Consider the following 25,194-nt stretch of genomic DNA (forward strand, 5'->3'; position numbering starts at 1 on the left):
TTTCAATGTATTTGTCTTTAATTGAATGTGTATCTCTTACAGATAACATATGGTTGGATGACATTGTCTTAAAGATCCATTCTGCAAATTCCTGACTTTTGATTAGTCCTTAGTCCATTTACATTTAATATAATTACCAATAAGGTGTGATTTATATCTGCCATTTTGTTATTTGTTTTCTATACGTATTATGTCTTTTTTTGTTCCTCTATTATTCTTCTACTGTCTTCTTTATGTATATAAGATATATACCTTATATATATTAACACCCTTAACTCCAAATAACCTACTTTGAATTAAAACCAACTTAATGTATAATATAGACTTTATATACTGAGGTATATATTATATATTTTATATATACATATAAAAAGATAGTAAGACTTAAGTGTGTATTATAGGGGCTGGGATTGTAGCTCAGTGATAGAGCAATAGCCTTGCACACGTGTGGTGCTGGGTTCAATCCTCAGCATCACATAAAAATAAATTAAGAGCCGGGTGTGGTGGCGCTCGCCTGTAATCCCTACCGCTCAGGAGGCTGAGTCAGGAGGATCAAGAGTTCAAAACCAGCCTCAGCAACAGCAAGGCCCTAAGCAATTCAGTGAGACCCTGTCTCTAAATACAATACAAAATAGGGCTGGGGATGTGGCTCATAGTGGAGTGCCCCTGAGTTCAATCCCCGGTACCAAAAACAAAAACAGAAATACCACAATGAGATGTCACCTCATCCTAGTCATAATGGTTATAATCAAAAAGACAAAAAATAACAAATGCTGGTGAGGATGCAGAGAAAGGGGAACTGTCTCACACTGGTGATGGGAATGTAAATTAGTACAGCCATTATGAAACAGAATGCAGGTTCCTCAAAAAACTAAAAATGGTACCATCAGTGGATCCGGCTATCTCACTACCAGGTATATACTAAAAGGAAATCAATCCATCTAAGAGATACCTGCACTCCCATGTTTATGGCAGGATTATTCACAACAGCCAGGATAGGTAATCAGTTGTAGTGTCCTGTAGCAGATGAATGGATGAAGAAAATGTGGTATGTCTACAATATGGAGGACTAGAGATGTACTCGGTGGTAAAGCACTTGCCTAACCTGGGTTTGATCCCAGCAATGCGGGGGGTGAGGGGGGGATGGAAAATGGAGTGATATTCAGCCATAAAAGAAAAAACTGAAATCCTGTCATTTGCAGTAACATGGATGAAGCTAGAGGATATTATGTTAAGTGAAATAAGACAGTCCCAGACACACAAATGCTGCATACTAAATTAATTTCATAGACTTAGTAGAACAACGGTCACTAGATGCTAGAAATGGTAAGGGGAGTGTAAAGGGTAGTTGCACAATAGGTTTAAAATTTTTTTTTCTGCAAAATTTCATTCATAAAACTAAGCATTTTAACATTCCCTAAAAAAAAAAAAAATCACAATTTCAAAGTATTTTATAAAAACTTTGCTTTGATATAGCTCCATTCTGTACTCCTTGCCCTCACTTCCCATGGATGGAAACAGTTTGTTTGTCTCATAATACTTAAATGGGACAATTAGGTTGGGCACAGTGATTCATGTAATCCCAGGTACTCAGAGGCTGAGGCAGGAGGATTATAAATTTGGGCAACTTTGGTTAGACCCTGTCTTAAAAAGAGAGCTGGACATGTAGCTCGGCAGTAAAGTGCTTGCTCAGCAAACATAAGACCCTGGGTTCAATCCTGAATATCACAAAAACAGACAAAAACTGGATAATTTATGTGGCGTAGCAATTCTGGAAATGACATCCACCTGTCCCTGTTTGATTAATGACTTCCCGGAACTAACTGTACAAAGTCTGTATTCTTTGTCATGTGTTGCCAGTCAAGTTCTTGTTTGGTTGGCTGATTGCTGGACAGAGATTTCCTTAAATGCTTTGAACTCTGTAAATCTCCCAACCCCTGCTAAGGTGCAGGCAGTTATGACTCTGCCTTAGCCTTCACTTCCTGCTTGCCCAGAGCCTGAGGTCAGCCAGAGGTGACAGACAGGGCCTTCTTAGGTTTTTCTTGGGCATGGATAGTCTCACAGATATATAGTTTTTAGATTCCCAGAAATAGGTGGAAGTTCTACACAGCTCCACAACTGATACCTTATTTCCTATTCAATTTTGGTTAGCCGCTTGCTAGCTCCAACTTGCTCCAATTGCTATGCCATACAAATTATCCAGTTTCTGTTTGTTTGCTAGCTCCAACTAGTATAATGCTTAGGCAACTGAGATATTAAAAAATTGCTTCCGGGTGCAGTGGTGCATCCCTATAATTCCAGCAACTTGGGAGGCTAAAACAGGAGGATCACAAGTTTGAGGCCAGCCTCAGCAACTGAGAAAGCCCTAAGCAATTCAGTGAGACCCTGTCACAAAATGAAAAATAAAAAGAGCTAGGGATGTAGCTTAGTGGCAAAGCATCACTGAGTTCAACTTACCAGTAGTGCCTCCAAATCGCTAATATATATATTTTTGAACACTCTTGGGATAGGACATAAAATGAACTCTGAACCATGCCAAATAAAGATAAGCTCTGAGAATAGAGCATGCTGGGAGTTACCAGATAGTCACACAGCTGTCTGACCAAACCCACTGTGTTCCCCCTGGTAGCTGCTAGTCTGCTGGGTTTTATAGCTATCATGCTGTGAGGCTGTTTCTTTTCAAAGTTACTGTGGAGCTGGGGAAGGGAGGTTAAAGCAGAGCAAATTAAAATTCTACAGAGTTCTCTGATTCAGCCTCTTTATTTTTTTAATTTTTTTTAATTTTTACTTTTTTAAATCTTGCACTTTCTAGAAGGAGGCAGCTTTGGTTGATTTTCAGAATTCTGAAAACAATGATTTTGGTAATTCTTGCCAGCGTTGTCACCGCTTTTATTGAAGGGCAAATTTTTGGAGGTCCTTCTTATGCCATTTGGAAATTCTTAACTTCTAGAAGCAGCACTTTCGTGGAGGTTGATATCAAATTGTTCACTACTATTTTCAACATGGCCCAAACTATAGTGCAGAGAAGGGAGGTACGTGGTACAAGGCCAGTCAGGAGCTGCCTGCAGAACACAGCTGAGAGACCCGGCGGGCGGTCTAGACTCAGGGATGGTACTGGGAAGGCGCAGGGAGGATTCAGTGGTTCAGAAGTGCCAACATAGCTTGGCAATGGCCTGAGCATCAGGGTGGCGAGGGGAATAACACCATGTTTCCCTTCCTGTAGAGCAGGATGAATGGGTGGTACCCCTTTCTGAGGAAAAAAAATCTTGGAAGAATGCCAGGCCTGAGAATGAGGAGTGACACTGAGGACATCTTGGTTCCAGGGAGCTGCTAAGATACCCGAGAAGATGCTCAGAAAGTCATCATCTTGAAGATTTTCCCCTAATTTTAAGCAAATGCTTTGTAAATTAAATCTTAAAACTTTATGCCTTCCATATGCAAACAAATCATGTACTTAAGAGCAAAGCATGTACACCAAGTGTCAATAACTCAAAGTCCCAGAAATTTAAATATGGTTCTGAGAATGATGAAAACGGTGCATAAGTGCCTAAAACCACTCACTGCTTACACTCCGATGAATTAGTTTTCCCCAAAGGCAACTTTGTTTAAAGAGAAGTTATAATAAAAACAAAGATCAATCTTCCCCAAGTCTAAAAGACTGCGTTGCACTAATACACACGTCAATTTAATGTTCTCACTGATGCTTGTGAAAACAACTCAAATCAATCAGATTCTTTGACTCCTCCACTCATTCCACGAATACTCTAGCACCTTGCAGTTAACAGCACTTGGTCAGACCTGGGGGAGACGGCTGGGAAGAGGTCACATGAAGTCCCCGAAGTGTGGATTCTTCTTTTTAATTCTGGCTTTACTGACTACTGTACTAAATGTTTTAGTTCTGGACTTTCCTTTAGCCTCCCTGTGGGAGACTCACTTGTTCTCTGGTCTGGAGCGGGGAGGAGAGACTTTTGCAAGGGAACACTGAAGAGGGGACAAGGGAGTGGGAGCTGCTGGTTAATTACTTCACCTCTTAATCTCTTAATATTACAAAGTGTTTTCCCCCCAACTTAAAAAAAAAAAAAAAACTGTAGTTTATTACCACTAGGAAATACTGGAAGCTTGCATTTGTTTTGATTATTAGTTTATTTGCTTATTTCTCTTTCAAGTACTTGGAGACCTGACAGGCAATACTTTCAAAAGAAAGTTTTACACATTCTCTCAGTTTTACTTCTTCAGACTGTGCAGTTTCACTCTTTGCCCTTCCCGGGTAAACGGGTCCACATACCTGAACAAGGCACTTGCTCACCACAATCGTATGCAAACAGATGTGGTTGAGTGATATCACCCAAGCCACCACAGTTCAGGCTGATGCCTCAAGTCAAATACCTACTTCTCCCCAGATCTGTTTTGTTTTCAGTACTTCTAAAGGGAAAGGTTAGGCAAATGTTTAAAATACAGTATCACAACAGTCACTGTGTCAAACATTTATTGAGCACTTAATGGACCAGAGAGCCTGCTAAGTACTTCACAGTTTATGTAAGTAACCCTCTCGCCAGCCTGTGGTCCAGGCACTCTTCTCAACCCTGGTTTACAAACAGGGACAGGTATGGAAAGGTTAAGCAACTTGCTCAAGATCACACAGCTGGCAAGAGCTGGGGCCTGTGTTAAGGGTCACACCTAGTTAACTCCTGATCCCAGTTCCTAACCAGCAGGCAACAAACAATGCCACTGGCCACAGGGATTCATTCCTCCATCACCTAGTAGGAAGGGTCCTCCTGTGCTTTACCTCCAAGGAAGCACACAAGAAACTCCAAGGACTCAGGCCTTATAGACCTGACACCATTTCTTACACACAAATTGTTTTAAGATACTGGTCTGTGCCAAACTATTCACATAAGAGACTATCCATGGTCCTACTTAAAATTTATCACAGGCCTAATAAATCCCAATAACCCTGAATTATGGTATATAAAAAAATGAGATGGTTGTTTTCAGTAAGGGATGGGGTGGCATCCAAATACGTTCAACTGAGGTACAAGTCACAGAATATATTTATCATTTATTTATTTATTTATTTTTTGTTGTTGACGAACCATTTTTTGAATTTATATGGGGTGCTGAGAATTGAACCCAGTGCCTCACATATGGTAGACAAGTAAGTGCTCTACCACTGAGCCACAACCCCAACCCTCACTGAATATTTTAAACAAAAATTAACATGACGATTCTCACTTTCTCCCACCATTCAATACAAGGGGAAGCACTTAAAAGACAATAGGGAAAATAATGTACTAATAAATGGAAACTAACAGAAACTATTTTTCCCCTCTACTAAGCCTTTGGTCTATTTTGTTTTAGTTAGCATATTTCTGTCCTCCCTTGTTTCAGAAAAACAGCCAACACATTACCTTATTTATGTCCTCACTTATCAGTAATGACACGGCCATATCTCTACAAACAGTTAATTAATTTGTATCCTCATCTCCTGGCAGACTGCCTATGAACTGATCAGCAAAAATAACAACACTAGCCTAATGCAGGAACATTTTTATTCTTCTTTTTGAGATTTCTTATCATTGGGCTTGTAGCCTTTATTTAAATGGTATGAATTGTAGAGCATTTACAAATCAGATTAAGGTAATTACAAAGTGATAACGTTCCTGTTCTCTGCCTCATCATGAAACTTGACTTCAAGCTAAAAAGGTAGACTAGAAAACTGACCAACCAGTCAAAGGCGCAATGTATGGGCTGAGCAGAATAGTGCATGAAGAAAAATCACGCTCTACTCCACGGGAGACTTTCATCTATTTCATTATGTTATAATCTGAGATTAATCTATCAACAAATATTTATCCAAAACCTACCACAGGCGGTCCCTTCCTTTCCTCCACAAAAGCATATGTGAGAAAGTCGAACAGGAGATTACTGGAGTCCTGTATTCCCCTCCTCAAGTCACAAAATTTCTAATTAGATCTCAGCTTTGAGGCTCACTCTCCAGGGATTTATTTCTAGCACTTTGAAGGTAAACGAACACAACAGTCTCTGAGCAGTGTAAGCCCACCAAACCTAGGTCACAGCTAGGGATTTTCACCTGTCTTGACTTTAAATGTGGAGTTCCATTTTAAGGGAGGATTCAGCTAATGTTTATAAAGTTAAAATCATCCTTGAAAACTTCTCAGAAGGAGGCTCACCACTCAAATCCCACACAGCCAGCTGTGTCACTGCTATTACCACAGGCCAGACAGAGAGGTAGATGGCTTGCGCGTAGGGGCCTTATTGTACAGAGAGAAATAAATCATGTCATTAAAAATGGGAATCATGGGACAATCAGATCTCACACTTTGAGAAACTTGCTGGAAGAAGTAACTAACATTCCATAACTCTGTGTGCGTACTCAGTTCAAAGCAGTCTTTCAACATGAAGATACAGCAGTAGGCCAAACCCTGCCGTCATGGCACCCACATTTTGGTAGATTCACACCTGTTTCAAGTATATTTCAAAACAAGAGCGAAAGGCTAGTAAGACCCGCCACACCATTTCCCTCGCTCTCCTGAATGTGTAGTATAATTTGTACAAGTTATAAGCACTTATGAGGCAACCCAACTGCAGTTCAAGACGTGCGCTTCTTACCACCAACATCGGTCACCAGTTTGTGCTGTTTACTCGTCTTCACAGCAAGTACAATGCAGTAAAACAGGCAATCATTCTAACAAGCTGCTGCAAGGGGAAAGGTGGTTACTGAAGAAAACCAAAACCTGCCAGCACTGAAACCATTACCTATTATGTGAGAGACAGCACTGCTGGTAGCCCTATTCTTGTCCCCTGTCCCCTTCAAGTTTATAATCCATTCTGATTCCAGAACTACTGAAGCAAGAGAAAAGTGGGCATCGTGAAATCAAAGCCAAGGAGCAATGGCTATTCTGGCATTTCACAGGTGTCTCTGTGTCAGAGCAGTCAAACTTAGGGATGGGGACAGAATACTTTCCTCGGCAGCCACTCAAAAGAATTCAGTGGTAGCCGAGCACAGTGGCACATGCCTGTAATCCCAGAGGCTCAGGAGGCTGAGGCAGAAGGACCGTGAGTTCAAAAGTAAGGTGCTAAGCAACTCAGTGAGACCCTGTATCTAAATAAAATACAAAATAGGGCTGGGGAGGTGGCTCAGTGGTTGGTTGAGTGACCCTGGGTTCAAACTTTGGTACCAGAGGAAAAAAAAGAAAAAAGAATTCAGTGGCTGCAGTGACAAAGGCATCTCCAAGGGGTCTTTTCCATAGTGTGATTGCTAAGGAGGAGCCAGCACTCTTCACAGCAGCAGTGTGACACTTCTTCATTCATTCATGCCAACAATTATTAGCACCTAGCATGCATCAAACATGGCTGAACATTTCCATACACCAGGCACCGCACTCAGGGCTTTGCATACATTAAAGGTTAGGTTTTGCAGCAGAGGCAATTTTGTCCCCCAGGGGATGCTGGCAATGTCTGCAAACAATTCTGGTTGTCACACTAGAATCCAGTGACAGAGGCCAGAGAAGCTCCTAAACATCCAACAACACACAAATGCCAATAGTGCCAAGTGGAGAAATCCTGCCTTAAATGAGCATGCTCAAGAGAACCCTAGGAGGGAGACAGCTTGAAATCATGCTCACTTTTGAGGAAACTAGTGCAAAAGGTGTTAAATATCCCAGGGTGCAGGAGCAGAGAATGCAACTTAGAAATCTGATGGTGCTGGATCACATACAGACTTCCTGTCAAATTCTTGGTGATTACAGGAACTCAGAAGAAAGTACTTAAAACACTACCACAACATACCCATGCTCAGTGCCCATCCAGAATTATTCTCTTTCTGCCTCTCACAAAGGGCATCTGTTTCCCAGTGGTCCCCCATGCCATCTTAATCTCAGGAAAGATGTATAAATAGGACGACTGTCTGATTTCGGATTTCCATCTAGTGCTCAGATCGGTTCCCATCAGCATAAACAAAAACATCCTCTGCCCCCAAGAACCCAGAAAACCATGCAATTCTTTGCCTCAGTGAGACCTCTTCCGAGAAGTGGCAAAACATCAGCACACCGTGCGCCAAGGAGGCCAAACTCAATCATAGCCTCCGAGTAGGCAGGAATGAAGAGGCCGTGGGAGGTGGCAGAGGCTGCCAGCTGGCAAGAGGCATAAAAGGACAGGACACAAGGGGGTGGCTTTCAGACTTTCCTAGTTCCTGAAGGAATTAATCTCTGGCCTCTCAATACAAATACAGCGTGGGCAATTCCCTGCAAAGGAGCGAGGGCAACCGATGATTCAAGGATTCAGAGAACACCGTGAGTATCAGCAGCTTTTCAAGTACAGAATTTGTGAATGAAGTGACAACTGCGCAACTTCCCATGGCTTTTTTTATTTTTTTAACTCATGGTCATATCTGAAACTAAATACCATGTAAATAAAAAGAAATCAAATGATCCACTCCTCCAACAGGCACTCAGGCAATAACCTGCCTCAGCAGGAACCCCCTGCACCCCCCCCCATGCCACAGAAGGTTATCTAATAAGTCACTTTGCACAGCCCCCCCCCCCCCAAAACACTCAGTAGTAACAAACAGCACTTCACCTAGAGGAGGACAAGAGACATCATCACAGCCACAGGGAACTTTTATTTATTTATTTTGTAAAAGAAAAGTAGCTAAGACTACTTAAGGCAGCCACTTAAGGATCGGTTCCTATCAGTTCTTTCCTGTTTTGAAATTTACTGCTCACCCCTCATGGAGACTATAGAGGCTGGGGCTTGCAGAGTAGAGAAAGGGAAACAAATGGGAAAAGTTGGCCCCTAGGTTTTGTGTAAGAGCAAAGAAAGTCTGGGTACTTTGATATTGTCAGTGAAGAACTGTTGTTGCAACCAGGAAGCTGACAAGTTAATTATTCCTTTAAGAACAACAGGTCACTCTGAAGGTCAGACTGCATTTTCAAATTTTAGGGCTCTCAGTGTCTACAGGACCGAAAACTACCATTTCAATAGCCCAGAGCCCCGGAGGAAGACACAGGGGGAAATGCTGGATCCTGCTGGTTCTGAAAGCAGAGACACAGAGAAAAAAGAAAACACGCCCCTGCCATCAATATACTTTCCTATCACCTACACAGACCCTGGGCCCCTGAACGTAACACTGTTTTGGAGGGCACTTTGGCATCATCTCTTTATACAGACATCCTTAAGCAAACAAAAGAAACCTCAATGCTGCAAAGAGATCTGTAAAGGACTTTAACCATAGCACTGCAAGGAAACAGCAAAACTGCCACAGCCTAAATGGCCATCCATCAGGGTCTGAAACAAGGAAAGAGCACGCAGTAGTAAGTAAACTAGAACTATCTGCAGCAACATGGGATGATTTTATGGCTAAACACAAAACACAGGCTGTACACCTAAAACCAGACCAAGACCCTCAAAGGATGCTCAAAGCACTAACCTTTCGGCTCAGACCAACGGATGGTAGGTAATTTTCTTACTCTTGAGGGTGAGAGTGAGGGAAAGAAACAGGGAAAAAGAAAGCAAGGGAAAGGGAAGTGTCCCTGTTAAGGGACAGCACAGAACCTGGAGGAAGAGCCTAGGAGCTGAGAGCTTGTGGTGAACAGAATGCTGTCCACCAGCCACATTGGTACTTTAGCCTGACCCCCAAGGGCCTTGGGAACCTGAGAAATGACTAAGCAAGTGTGAGACACTATTAGGTATGAGTTTTAGAAAGATCACCTTGACTGTCACCTCACATCCTGAAGTCTATTCCTCATTTGTCTTAATTTATAAGTTGGTTTAGATTCCAAACTCCAGGTAGAATTGGCCTTTTTTTGTCTATCTGAAATCACTATGACAAAAAAAAACAGTCACTTCAGGCTGGCCCACTCTCTGACCCTTAACCTTTAATGCAACCAGAATACTATATAGTTCCCATGAAAATTTCACGGTTGTGAAACCTTCAAAACATCTAGAAACCAAGTAAAACTTCAAAAATAGTACCTTGATTATGGCAACCCAAAACAAACAAACAAATCTGCTTTAACTACAAATAAAATAACAGCAATGATTTGGTTAAAGACTTTGGGCAGTTTTTTTTTTTTTTTTTGAGGTGGTACAGGGGCAGAATCCAGGGCTTCACCCATGCTAAGCCAGCCCTCCACCACTGACCCCCCAGCACTTTCACTGGTTGGTGGAAAACACTCTGGAGTCAGGCAGGTCTTTGAAAATATGTTGAAAAGGTGTATTGTCCCTCCCTAGGAAACTACTTATGCAAATGTGGGAAACAGTTTTACATATTGCGCCACTATTTAAATAATAAAAGTTTATGAACTTTGATTCCAAAGCTCCTGCATCTGCATCTACTTCCACTTCCCCACTAAGGCCTTCCTTTCCTTGGGTAAGTTAACCATGGCCTCTACAGGACATGGAAACATTAAGACCCAGCAGGACTGAATGTGAACTCTTCACAAGTAAGAATTTGGAGGGGCAGTTTCAAGAGGGTATGGGTATACAAACTGAAGCAAATGACAGCCAAAAGCATGGAAAACAAAACAAAACACAAGGTGGCAATGATGAATCCTCTTCCTTAGGAGAAAAGAGGGCAAAAGGTAATAAGGAAAAGGGATCACTGGCCCAACCCGCAGCGGCCTCACTAATGGAGTCTTTGGTTGCTGTCTGCAGCAAAACGAAGTCCCCAAGTGCCCTCTCTGTTCTTCAGGGACTCTTCCTTCCTGCCACACTAGAAGAAGCTAGATCTGCTTTAAGCCCAGATTCCACACATGGGTATCCACAGCTACTGCCACAGAACCTGCATCCAAGCTCCATTACAATTCTGAGTATTAAACTTCGTGCTTTCTCCTCCACTGTGTTCCGGGTGATTATAAGTCAGCAACTGCAAGAAGACCAGCAGATCAAACAAGAACTTGAACTCCTATTGCATCCTCCATGACTCTAGCTTTGAGGGCCCGCCTCTTCTGGAACCTTCTGTGTTTCACCTGAGTTGCTCAGCAGCTCTGTCAAACAGAGCCACTTTACTCTCATGCCACACATGCCAATCATTAGCCATATTGAACAAAATCAATGCATAAGCTGTCATGGTTCCACAGCCACTTGCCCAGTGACTTAGAGCAGTGTGAGTATCCTTATGCAAATGGGTATAATAGAACCCACCCAAAATTTTATGAACTGTGGGGTTTGAGAAAAATCGGGTAACTATTCTTCTACTCCGTTCCTCTGTTCATCTAACAGTGCCCAGATATAATCAGGACCACAGCTTTCCAGAGAAAGCTACAGAGGGATTTCACACAAAGGGATCCAATTGCAAGATGTTTTCATTGGGCACATGGTAACTTGAGTGACAATGCCAAACTAACTGCTTAGAAGACATTCTCTACTCACTCTCTAATCACCTTTTCATAAACTGACAGCTCTCAGAATTTCCTGAGGGTTAGAAAATAAAAACAGAAACTTTTTACCTGATAAAATGGAGGAAGAGGCTGTTCCTAAACAGCAGCTGCTAAATCTTACCAAAATCAAGCACTGAACTCTCAATTAGGCACTATATGAGAATGATTAACATAGATATTAAGACCTATTTTTCATGTTAAAAAAATTACGTTCAATTTAGTCATAACCATTTCAAAATCCTAGATTTCTACCAGAGGCTACTGAGTAACTCCCAGTTCCTGATGAAAGATTGGGGAGAGGGGTTTGTTTTCAGTCCCTCTCAGTGACAACATGCAGTGTGACCCCACTGTGGGTGAACTAAGGGTGGGATACAAGGACAGGCTCTGTCAGGAAAGGTCAGCTGGCCTGGACTTCAAGCAAACTCCCATGAGCCTTGTGCCACATGAAGGTTAAGATCACAGCAATGGCTGGAGTTGTGGCTCTGTGGTAGCGTGCTTGCCTAGCACATGTGAGGCTCTGGGCTCATGTTTAGCACCACAGAAAAATAAATAAAGATATTAAAAAAAAAAAAAAAGAGAGAGATCACAGCAATGCAACATGACCAAGGTTAAAAAAAAAATATTTGGTTTGTTGTTCTAATCTATTTTCATTTTGGGTAGCGCTACCACCAAGGCAGGTAGATGAGAGGTGATTCAATCTATTTAGCTACTTAATGTCAACCACAGCATGGCTTAGTGAGAGAGATGGTACAAATTAATTCTAATTTTCAAAAGAAAGGCTCCTAGATAATCTTTGGATTAAAATGATCTTTGCACATTATTATAAAAGGTTGTCTCAATATGTTTATTTCTATTCTTAGGGGAGATACTGTCTCAAGTGGTTAGTATACTGATGCTTCAGTTATGTTTAAGAAATTTCTGAATCGTTTTTACCTTACTCAACTATTAGGATTTGCTTTCTGAGAGTTAACCATCTCTTCACCATGCATTCTATAAACTGTGCACATGGATTTTTAACGATCACACACCCTCCAACCCCAAGTATTTAGCCTAGAGCCTGAGACAATTCCCTCTTTATTCACTAGAATCATGCTGCTACTATTCCTTGAACCATCAACCAAGCACTTCCTTGATTTGAAATTGCTCTCTTCAGTGTGTTTGGCATATTTTCCAAAAAAATAAAAAATAAAAAGTCCATTCCAGGTGTCTCTCACTAATGGCAATTCAAGATGCAGAACTGACAAATCAGGGAACCATCTGGTTTTTGGGTCGGTCAGGCCAGGCACCCCAACTTTGCCTCTTATAAACTCTGATTTGGGCAAGTTAGCTTGCCTGAGACTCAGTTTTTCCTTCAGAATGAAGATAAGTCTTTGCTTTGCACATATGCTGTAAGATGTTAAGTGAGGCCATCCATGTACACCTCTCTGCTCAGTTCCTAACAGAGTAAGGGCTCAAAGTATGACAGCTGCTACTATTACTACTACAATTACATGCTACCAGGTATTGACTGACGCTTAATTTTTCAAATTCTCAATTATTTTTTTAAAGCATTTCCCCACTCAAAAGGGATATGCAAACCATACTGCGATCAAGATTTGTCATGTTTGTGTAATTTTTAAATGCCATCTGTCAAAATGCTATATTTAAGAAGAAGCTGTTTTTGTTGCAGAACTACTAGTGAGGGGAAAAAACAGGATCTTCATGAAATTTCTACAAAAGACTTACCTAGAATTTAATGAATTAAAAAAAAAAATAGTTTTGTTTGTTACCCAGGAATGACCACTACTATAATGAGAACATGATCCATAAACAGATTATAGACACATCACATAGATCACGTTCAGCAAGAGCCATAAGCTTTAAAAAAGAAAAGGAAAAAAAAAAAAAAAGCCAACTACCAAATACAAGATCTTTTGAAAAAATAGCCACCACAGCTGCCAGTTAACAATGAAAAGCTCATCAGATGTGGGGCTAAGCAAGATAAGAGGAACAGAAAGTGTAACACACAAAATCTACAGTAGACTCAGTCTGACTCCAGAACAGCAGTTCATCAGAGTAGAAGGGAAAAGGCCCAGAAATAGTAATAAAGTGAAGGGAGGAAATAAATATCCTATTCAGAGGCTAAGAAAAGCAGAGTTTATCTTGGGAAAGAAAACCCCGGTGATGTAAGAGAGGGATTCAGGCACACTGTCATTTATTTGTATATAACTAGTTATTCCCAAACCAAAACCATTTCTTTCTTCACAGTGTATTGTTACTCAACCAAAAAAAAAAAAAAAAAAGAGGTGGTAGAACACCAGAAACAAAGATGAACACTGATCCAAACTATAACCAACAAAGGAGTGGAATGCTACGGCAGGAACACGACCCACCTGCTTCCATAAGATTATTAGTGGGTGGTATACTATTTTTCTTCTCAGGGTAATTCTACAAATTTATCCAAGACTGATGAAAAAAAATTTATGATAATTCCTTCTGCCTAGCATTTATGCCCCAGATCTAACAATTAAAAACATTTTAGCAAGCACCATGCTCTGCTGGCTGTAAAGCAGTATACAGAGTGATGTGGAGGATCCTTGAAGAAGATGACACTGACCCAAGTCCAGCAGGAGGACAGAAGCCAGCAGGGAAGGGGCGGAGGCCGCAGGAGCAGCAAAGGCCCAGTCAGGGAACAGCAGATGCAAGGGTTTGCAAGTGGGCAAGGTTCCAGTGAGCCAGAGGAGCCAGAAGGAGGCCACTGTGCCTGAGGAGCACTAGACAAAGCAAAGAATGGAAGGTGACAGGGTTGAGCAGCCCGGCAGGGGCCACACCAAGCAAGCCTGTGGGCCACAGTAAAAGGATCTGAACTATCAATGGGATACAAGGCCCCTGTGATCTGCTTCCCCAACTCTTTTTGGCATGGGACCTCTCCTACTACAACCCCTGCTCCCCAATCCAGTGCAACCCCCCACCCGCCCTTGCACCACATTCTCTGGATGTGCTGTTCTGATACCATGTGACTTATGTCCCCAGGTCCTAAGAATCTTGGCTCTGACAACCCTTTGTCACTCCATTTTAAATGGCAACCCCAACATTTTCTGTTTCCCCTTTCACCATTATCCCGTCACACATATATTTTTAATTTTTGTTTTTAAGATTGTTACCTATCTCCCACACTAAAATAGAAGCTCTATGAAGGCTGTTTGGTTTGCTGTGGTTTTTCTGGAAACTAGAATAGGAGCAAGTCCAGAGTAGGTGCTCAGTAAATACATGGTAAGTGAATGAACAAACATATGCAGAAGTCAGGAAGGGGCTTCACTAGGGGGAAACAATTCATTTGAGACGTTATAAATACATTTTAAAACTTTACTTTCGCAGTTTATCATTACCTAGAAACTCAGGAATTTCACATTAAGAGGTAGGCTATGTGCCCAATTGGCCCCAACTCCTACTTTAGCCACTGCCAATTCAGTTTCTACATTGCTACCATGGTGACCTTTCAAACTCAGCCACCACAACCCCCACTCCCCCCTCAGCACAGACCTCTTTTCAGGATGTCTACATCCAGAACCATCTCCTGGTGGTTTGCTGCCCATGTTCCAGCCTGTGACAAGTTACAGCCTCTGCCACTGAAGTGTCCCCATACCAGACTGGTTAACTGGTCCCTGCCTCTTGCAAGAAGTCCTCCTGATCAGAACCCTACTGCCCCCTCCACTGCTCCAACAGCATTCCACCTCAAGTCAGAGACATTCCTGATTTTCTGGGCTTACATGCTATGCTCACAACACAGGACCTCTCAGGCCTTGCTAGGGAGTTTGGATTTTCTTCTAAATGCAGTGGGAAGCCTCCAAAGGATTCTTAATTACCTGCTTACTTGGTAATCTTCCTGTCTCCTCCTCCTCCTCCTCCTCCTCCTCCTCCATTGATGACCTTTGAATTTCTCTCTTCCACAGAAGCCACAGGAAAGAACCAACCATCTTATCCCACAATTCCACAGCTCGACCTGCAACTGAATCCACACACTCTTCCTCACCATACAGTGGAAGGAAATAATCTGACTATCCAAAGCCAACCTATCTATGGGGCTCTGAGTTTCATCCCCAATTTGAGGCATTACCCTGACTGGTATCCATGTCTCACACGCTATCCATGATTCCTCACTCCTGGATTGTTTCCACTGGAAACTACTCTCCCAATAAAATAAAGTGAAATCAATCTTCCTTTATTCCCTGGGACTCTTCACCCCAGGCCCCCAGCCTGCTATGACCTCGCTTCTCCTTTACCTTTCAGAGCAAAACCCTGTAACAGCACTGTCCACACTTGCCCTTGCCACTTCAGCTCTGGCTCTTCCAGCACCGTGATCAGCACCTGCCAGCTCAACTCTCCTGACCAAGGTCATTGACAACCACATCCCCAAAGACAGAGATCCAAGTATTCTACTTCATGCAGCACCTGACACCTTACCCCCAACCTAGCATTAACCCCCACCTAGTCTTCTCTCCTTTCAGATTTTACACCACCACAGTCATTGGCTTTCCCAACCACCTCGTTAAAGAGTTCTCCTCTCCCGTGTACCCACAGGTCAGTGTCAGTTTCAGAAGGCTTAGCCTCTGGTCCTTACTTGTCTTATCTCAGGACAGCAAACCCAGTCTCTGTTCATTGGTGATGCAAACTGATCTGGGAGCTCCAGCCCAGGCTGCTCTACCAAGCTGTAAACTGTATATTCAATGGCTGACTCCACAGTTGCATACAAGCAAACAGGGCTCCCGACCCTAAATTTACTGTGTCCTTCATCATTCCTCAGCTCATTAAATGGAGTCACTCAGTTGCTCAAGCCAATTTAATTTTTTTACTCTCATCCACATCTTCACTAAGTCAAGTAAACTCTACTTTCCAAAAGCATCCGGAACACAATAACCTCTCTGCACTACCTCAGTCAGCCACTCTCCATGATGCAGGCTCTATAAACAGAAAGGGAACCTCACACAGCAGAACTTTGATCAGGCCACCTTTCTGCTGTGCTGCCCCCCTGGAAGCTCCCATTACCATTATAATGCCCTCAAATTCCTTACCTGGGCCTCTGTGATCTGACCCTCTGAATCCTATTTCCCTCCCTTCTTCCTCCATCTCCTCTCTTCAGAAGACCAGTGGCTGCTTCTTTCTCATCATCTGAATCCCTGTTCAAGTCCTCCTTGATCATGTTGACCTGAACTCCCTAGCCCTAACACATTAGCCTATTTTACTGATTTCAAGGCACTCCACAGTCCTTGAGAAAAACATAAATACTGTGTCTCACTTCACTAGAGGGCAGGGACTAACTTCTGTCACGCTATCTTCCAACACCCATCAGAAACCTGGCACTTAGTGGGAAGGTAACTCCTTAAGTATTTGCTGACTGAGTGCCTGATGGGGGTTATGGCTGTGCCTCCTAACTGAGCTTGCAGTTGTATCCTCAGCCGCTAGCCCTACAGGAGGTCCAGAGAACCTTGCTGTCAAACATTTGTGGGATAAAAGCTAAGTGAATGAAATTAAGGCAAAATACCCAGAAGATTCTCCAAGCAGTAGTTATGCTGAACAAAAGAACCATGGGCCTGCTGAAGGACAACGTCTGGATCTTGTCAGGAAGAGAAATGACCAGGAAGGCAAGTTTGAGTCTTGCCAGCCAGCCACCACTGTTACCTGGTGTCCTTAATCAAGTGTGAAGTGCTCTAAATCCAAATCCTGAAGTTGGAGATTTAAAATTGGCCCTGAGTGGGATTACAAAGCATGATGGCTTTTGCGTTCCATGCCTCCACCTTGGGGAAAATCTTTTCAATGAGCATGGATTAACATCTGTGATTACAATGATCATTTTTTTCCATTAAAACGAATCTTTCTTTATGGTTTCCAAACAGAACAAGGTAACTTAAATGGAGAACTGCTGAAAGGAAAACAGAAATTTCCAAGAATTGAAAAGGTGACTTTCTAAACTCCCTCATCAGGCAGAAAACCCCAAGACGATCACCACACACACATAAAATCACAGGCGCAGAGTCCTCACTATCAATTCCCCAACTAGAGGACTTCATTCTGCTGCCTATGATTTACCTTCCTTACCCAGAAAAAGAGGTCTGAAAACCATTACAGGAAACAGCTTCCAGACAATTCTGTACAAATGTGGAAAAGTAAAAACCCACACTGGGCTCCTAAGTCAGATGGCTAAAGAAGGAAGTAAGAAATACAACCTATCAGACTTCCTATTTTTATTAGAGTCCAAGAAGGCCTGAAACCTAGGCTCACGTGCTACACGGTCATCCTGAACATGGGAGGCTTCCTCTCATGGACTGTCTACACCTTGCTTACTACAGGAAAACCTCTATTTCACTTTCTGTTGTTCCCTTGAAAGTCCTAAAGGACCACTGGATTGTAAGCATGCTTATAACACTGGGTTCTAGTTATTGATAAGATTATATCATTTAATCCTCCCAACCATTATGAGGAATTACCATTACTCCATTCACAGGCAAGTCAACTGAGGCTCAGTGACACTAGGTGATTTCCTTCACATCAACTCCATTCTAGGACTGAGATTTGAACATGGGTTTAGCTGGAGAACTGAGCTCCCAATCTTCCTCCGTCAGTGAAAGCTGACTTTTGCAAGCTTACTATATGGAACCTCTTATCTGCATAACACCTACTAACAGCACACAGAAATAGGGGCCCAGCAATTTAGGAAAGAATGATTTAGTACTGTGCCTCTCACACACCAAAACAGATACTGATCTCTGAAAAGCCCATAATAAAATGAGGAAAAATAAAGATAACGCATTGAGTTTCTCCTAAATCTAAAGTTAAAGAACTGTCCTTTATTCCAAGACAATGGCTCTTACTTTTATGATGGAGAAGACATATATAAAATGCTGGCAACTCTAGTTTTGGAGTTCCCCAATCACTTCTGAAGCTTCCTGGACCGAAATACAAAGCCAGGGGGCCACTGTTAAAAGCATTACTTTTTTTCTATTGGAGAAGGGGGGAAAACCTCAAATTTTCACTTGAGTTGAAGATTATGAAAAACATCTGTAAAACCTGGGAGGGGAATAGGTTCTGTTTTAAGACTGGAAATCTAATTGATAATGAACTATTACTTTTTCCTTGCTATGCTTTTATATCTAAGAGGAAAAGTATGTCATGTTAGCAGGGTCTTTATTACAAAGAGGAACAAGAACACTAAATCTTGTTTTACGAGTGGCTAAAATGCAAAACTCATTCTTCTCCTTCCTTTGCTCATTTATAATAATCCCTGCTGTACATGATGAATATAAATGTAACCCTCTGCCTTTTTCTCAAAAGTAGAGTAACTCCAACTGTTAAGTCTACTAACTGGCGGCGCTTTTTTTTTTCCCCCTTAGAACTTCAATCAAAAACTACTTTAATAATCAGAGGGGCACATTTATTAGAAATACTGCCATAAACTTTGAATATCAATGTGATTAAAAGCAATCTTGCACTGAAATGCTATTTAAATAGTGAAATTTCACTTCTCCCTTTTTAAAGGATTTTTTTTAATGGCACAAATCCCAGATGATTGTGCCTGCTATCTGCTGCAACCTGAGCTTTCATTTAATCTTTTTCTTTAAAAGCCAATTACTTCTAATGCAAACTGCACATGTGCCCCTCCCCCCCCCAAAGAAAAGATTTTATAAAGGAACAACTAAATACAACATATACACTATTGTAAAGCACAGCAGGGAAATGGTTCTAACATCTTTAAAAATATTTTTGGTAAAGGTCAATTATTTCCAACAAGGACAAATAAAACAAAGGTTAGGGTAACCTGCTGAAGCTCATCAGAAGTGGGTACACATTCTAGAATGGACGGGGCGCGGGAGCAGTTAGGCAGGTTGGCTACAGTTAGGCTCATTTGAGTTTCAAGGCCTCCTGATGCCTTCTAATTCTGGCAAGCTACCTCACCTATCTGAGCCTTAGTCGTCTCATCTGTAAAAGGGAGATAATGGTGACAGCCAGAACACGTTGTTACTGCGAAGATTACAGGAAGTAAAATGAGCTGGCACACAGTACAAGTACTCACCAAACTTGGGCTGTCCACTTACACATGGGACATTGTGAGATGTGGACCTTAGGAAGGATGTCCTTATAAAGAAGAAACACACTACACCATGCGCAGGTAATATGCCATGAGGAGGCATAAAACCTCATACTTTCCTCCTGAGATTAGTTATTACAAGAACCAATCAAAACTGCAAACTCGGAATCTTGCCCTACTGCAGATAACACATGCACTTTCCATAACCTGCGAAGTCTTGAGAGTTCTGAATTCAGCATAGCGTATACCAGGTGCCGCACACTTTTTACCAAGTACAAAATTATAAAGATATGGGATCTCAGAACACTGTCTGCCTTCTTCAAGCAAAATGCAGATTTGTTTTCTGTTGAATCTTTCCAATAATCCCAAAACCTCCAACAAAGTTCTGGTTTCTCTAAACCAGGACAATGGCAGAAGTTCTAAAGAATTTGAGTGAAAATTCCATAAAAATTCTAGACTCTCTGCTGCATATTTACGTACCACACAAGGGATTAAGAGACTCCATCATCCTAGGCTCTTGGAAACTATATGTGAACTGCCCTGAAATAGATGTATGCCACAGAAGAGTAGCTGTGAATGACAAGTGTGGACATGGCAGCAACCTTCTTAGGTGAAACCATTTATTTCTCCATGTATTTCCTTCTATGTTATACACATAATACAGAATAAAATACTGTATTCTCCTCGTCAAAATAGGAAGCTTAAGGAATCCTAGAATCACAGAAGGGAGCTTTGTTTCATCCTCCAAGGAAGTCATCACACCAGGGGTCAGCCAACTTCTCTGAGCTTGGTGAGCTATAGGGTCACCCACTTAACTCTGCTGTTCACTGTACAGAGAAAGCAGTCATAGACAATACGTAAATGAAAGGCTGTGGCTGTGCTCCAATAAAACTTTACTTAGGACACAGACATTTGAATTTCATATAATTTTCACATGTCATGAAACCCTTTTGTTTTGATTTCAACCATTCAGCAATGTAAGAATCATTCTGGAATAGCTCGGGATGGATCTGACCCACAAGCTACAATTTGAATAGAATCTCAAAGATGGCAGAATGGGGGAAAGAATCCCTGTTGCAGGGGTGTCTGGTGGGGGCTCCTTCCCCCATGGGTTAGTGCAGATCTCACAGGCAGGTAGCTACACACAGTATTCTGCCCACCTACGTCACTGCAGCACTGATGCTCAGAGAGAGGCGTTTCTCAAGTGTGGGCAATCTACCGCCAAACCGCATGAGCACTCCTTCAAGGTGCACTCCTGATCAACAAGCCCCTCAGGTGACTGACCAAGGGACATAGATCTCAAAGACTCCTGTGGAAGGCTTGGCTTAGATCTCCCTTAAGATGTAAGGAGACTGCAAGCATTGCCACCTGCAGAGCCCTTGCAAGCTCACAGAAGAGATCAGAAACATCAGCCTGACCTGCTTCTAAACAAAGACACAGCATCAAGACTCCATTTTTACAGGATCCATGTTGAAGTTCAGGTGAGCAGAAAAGAGAAAACTGAAAAATGTACCATGCCTGGGATGTACTTCACAACAACTCACTGTGGGGCAGAGATGAAGCAAGAATGGGCCATGACTCATTAGCTGTTGAAGGGGTGTGATGGCTACAGAGGTTCATTAAAATATTTTCTCTCCTGTGTGTTTCAAATTGTCCATAAGAAAAAGCTGGGTGTAAAAACAGATAAGAGAAACACCAGGGAAAAACAGAGATTAAGACTCCCAGGGAGAGGGGTGTGAGTCTATAATGCAGTGCCCTTTAACAAGACTTCACACAAACACCTGTTTCCAGTTCACTAGGAACCATTTCATTTCCTCCTAGAAAAGAAAGAAGGTGATGCTGCTGTGCTGACTCAGCACCCACCTCCCAGTCCACCCTTAAAACACAAAAACAAAAGCTAGCTCCTAGAGGTGCCTCCTGACCTCTTTTCCATCTTGCCCCAGGCTCAACTAGGTCCCTGTATTTTGACAGGGAAATCACCTGTCATCAAGTGTGGCTATCACCCTGGGTTGCCATCCTCCTTCCCCTGTCCAACTATCAGAGATAAGAGAGGTAGTGTCCTGTCTTCACCCTTTCTGGAAAGTGTGAATGGAACACTAAACTCAGAACAGAGCAACAGGAAGTACTGGGAGGAAGCCTCCGGTCTCCCCTGGTGCCATTACCCCCAACACACAGAATTTAAGTAGAACACACAATGTAAGTTTTTTTTGAGTCACAATACATTGGAAATTGGTCATTTGAACCATTCACCCTATGGCACTCAGTTCAATCTTCACAGTAGTCCACTTCATTCCTGGGGGGTGGAATTGAACCCAGGAGGTCCCGTATGATAGGCAAGTGTCCTTTCACTGAGCTATACTCCAGTCCTTTAAATTCTTTATTTTGAGACAGGGTCTTCCTAAGTTGCTATGCAGGCCTTGAACTTGCTTGTGATCCTTCTGCCTTAGCCTCCCTACTAGCTGTGACTACAGACTTGTGCTACCATCCAGCTCAATTCATTCGTTCTTTTTTTTTTTTTTTTTTTTTTTTTGGAGCAAATACTGAACACAGAAGTGTGCAGGAACTGAATAGTCATTAACAAAAATGTCCCTGCCTTCAGGACACATACACTCTAAAGCAACAGCCATCACAATACATATGAGTGGTGACAGCACAGAGAAAGGAAAGAGTTGGGGAACTATGATGTCCACACAACAGGTGGACTTCAGAAAAATTAGGGGTCCCTGCCCAAAGAAGAGTTCATTTTTCCAATTTCATTGATGATTCCCATAAAGACACCATATATATTTAAAAAATATACTGTGCAATTAAGGCTTTTGATACCAGGGATTGAACCTAGGGGTTCTCTACCACTGAGCTACATCTCCTGGCCTTTTTATTTTTAGTCAGGGTCTCGTTATGTTGCTTAGAACCAAGCTAACTTGTTGAGGCTGGCCTCAAAAACTTGTGATTTTCCCTGCCTCAGCCTCAGGAGTTGCTGGGACTGATTACAGGTATGCACCACAGTGCCTGATAATGTTTTTATTTTTTGAGGCTCCTATGTGTTCAGGAACTAATAAAGAAATTCTAGTCAGTTATTCATACCAATTAATTCCATCTAAACACAAATTTGTGATATTACAAATATAGAATTATACAAATTATCTTGAAGGGAAAAAGGTAATTTTTTGAGTTCACTCATTTTTAAAAAGTCAAAATATAACCAACCTTTTTCTACCAAGTCAACTGTACCATTAACAAATATTACAAACTACAGGAAAAACAGCAATAGAAATATGAGAATGCAGACATTCAATAGGCTAAACTGAAAAGAACTGGAATTTTATCCTAGCATTTGCTACCTGTGCTAAAAGAAGACCCAAACCACAAATAACCTTACTTCCACTCAAATCAATAGTCCCAACCGTCTTCCACAGCATTAACCCTTGGGCAGTCTTGCCACAAAGGAATTTCTTCATAAGAAGAAAAAGAGAAAAGGAAAAACGAAATAAAGCCTAATGTGTATTTAAACAGTGGGGGTGGGGACGTGTTGATAATCCAAGGGAAACTGTGGACACCTGCCCTGGAAGGTGGACATACATTTTATTTTACATAGAGTTTCTACAAACTTTGACCTCTGGAAATCTATTTAAGGGTCCCAGGTTACCAACCCTTGACCTAGATAAAAATCAAATTAGGAAGTCAGGTCTGGGATTATCAGCAGTTCAAAGGGTTAAAAGCAATTAGTATGTATTTAGTCATTATACACAGGTTATCTAATTTAATTTCAACCCCTACAAAAACCCTTGGAAATATGTAGTATGTTTTCAAATAGAAAAAGCTACCTTCAAAGAGATGAAGTAACTAATGTAAGGTTAAGCCACTTTCTCTCTCAGGTTTTCTGACCTATCAGAAACCAGAGATTCAAGGAGACAAGGAGCCCGGCAGAGATTCCTAGAGATATTCTAAGAGGGAAAGCTGCTGATTTTCCATGCTTCATCAAACAATTTACCCACATATTTCTCTCACCATAATGACATTTACGAGAGGAATTAGTATAGAGTTAATTCCAAAACATCTTTTACTTCGTTGGAGATAATCTTAGCCAAAGACAATGGAAAAAGGTTCAATAAGTTTTGGTAATATTGAATGTATTTTTATTCCTGAAACATTCTGATATGGGCTGTTTGTTAAGACAACATACAAGTCTACTTCATGGAGTTCTCAAGCTTAGATTTTTAAACAGCGCCCCCAAAAATCCAGTCACAAACAAATGTAGAACTGTCTGAATTTAAAACTTCAGACTCTACTCAAAACAGGCAAGCACAAGTTACAGAAAGCCTGGCAGCTACAGCATCCTCTAAATGGTGAGAGCAGCTTGCGGGTGGGGGGTGGGGGATGGGGGATGACCTCTAACAAACACTAATAATTTGATAGTTCAGAAGCACACACAACCAGATCCATGGCCCTTTTGAGCCTCCAGCAGGTAGTTAAATAAAGGTCTTAGCACTTCATGGAACACCTGCTGATAAATGTATCCCAACAGAAAAATAGAGCAAAAATGGGTCCAGGCCACTAAATTTGGTTGGGTCTTGGTCCAGATGAAGGTCCTCAGTGAAACACTAAGACACTTACTCATCCTCTATAGGGGAATTACAATAATCAGCATCCTGTTTTCACACAGATTTAGAAACCCTTTATGGGAAATGTATCCACACCCAGAGAATGAAAACTAAGAACAAGAGTGGATCAGGTCCTCTAAAGCTCTACTCCAACTGCTTCCTATGAGAGTTGCCACCTAGTGATTTTAATTTTTTAAGCCCAGGCAGGCTGCCAATGCCACACTAAAACCGGACTAACAACTGATTTTTTCTATTGCAACATCGCCAACAAGTCCTGTGCTTTCCCTCTTTCCTTTGCCCTCAAACAGCAGTTCTCCTTTTGAAAATCAACTAATTTGCTCTATGATCTGTTCCAACTGGAAGCTCTCATAGGGCTGCCACTGTATTATTCTTCCTCACAGGGCCAAGAGGTCAAGTCGGCAACTGATAAAAACCAAAGTGGTGAAAGTGAAGAAAAGCCAGGTGTTGAAAACAAGAAGTAAATCTGCAGACAGTAACTACCAGCCCGCTCTGGACTTAAAAATTCCCCAGCTGCCAACATTCTACCTACTCCTAATTCAGTATTTGGGATGCCAAGCCTCACTTAAGGCCTTTTCCTTTCTGAACAGAGTGTGCCCGGGCCCGGTGCAGGCAAATAGTAGCACAAGCACCAAACCACCTAATTCATAAAAACAAGGAAATCTCCAGGACTAATCTGACAGCTTCCAGATATCAGACATTTCATTTGTAGGCATACCTTTAGCTACACATATTTCCCTAGAGCATCCTTCCACCAAATAGCTTAAAACTAAACAAAAGTTAAACTCTGATTTCACTAGATATGGGCAGTAAAGTTTTATTTCACCATCTAAAATTCTGGCTTTCCTTATATATATATATTTTTAACCCCCTCATCCTGCGGCTCTCAAAAAAAAAAAAAAAAAAAAAAAAAAAAAGTCTGACCAATTGTGCTCATGCCGTGAAGAACCTCTGGTAGCATCTTGTACATTACGTTCCACAGAAATAAGGCAGCAGCGATTAAGACATTTTTTTTTTCCTAGTTCAAAATTCATTCTAATTACCAAAAAGAAACTTATGGGTGATCAGGTATCCTTTGTAAGGTACCCACTCCCAAGTACTTATGGAAATGATT

At 41.7% G+C, this 25,194-nt stretch overlaps 1 protein-coding gene across 3 annotated transcripts in view; it reads right to left on the reverse strand.

The window, feature by feature from the left end:
- The window catches only part of Atxn7 (ataxin 7), a 149,013-nt gene that overhangs the window by 74,955 nt on the left and 48,864 nt on the right, over positions 1–25,194 (reverse strand). The gene's annotated exons all lie outside the window — the stretch shown is intronic.

This window comes from Marmota flaviventris, chromosome 1 (genome assembly GCF_047511675.1).
Source record: "Marmota flaviventris isolate mMarFla1 chromosome 1, mMarFla1.hap1, whole genome shotgun sequence".
NCBI lineage: Eukaryota > Metazoa > Chordata > Mammalia > Rodentia > Sciuridae > Marmota > Marmota flaviventris.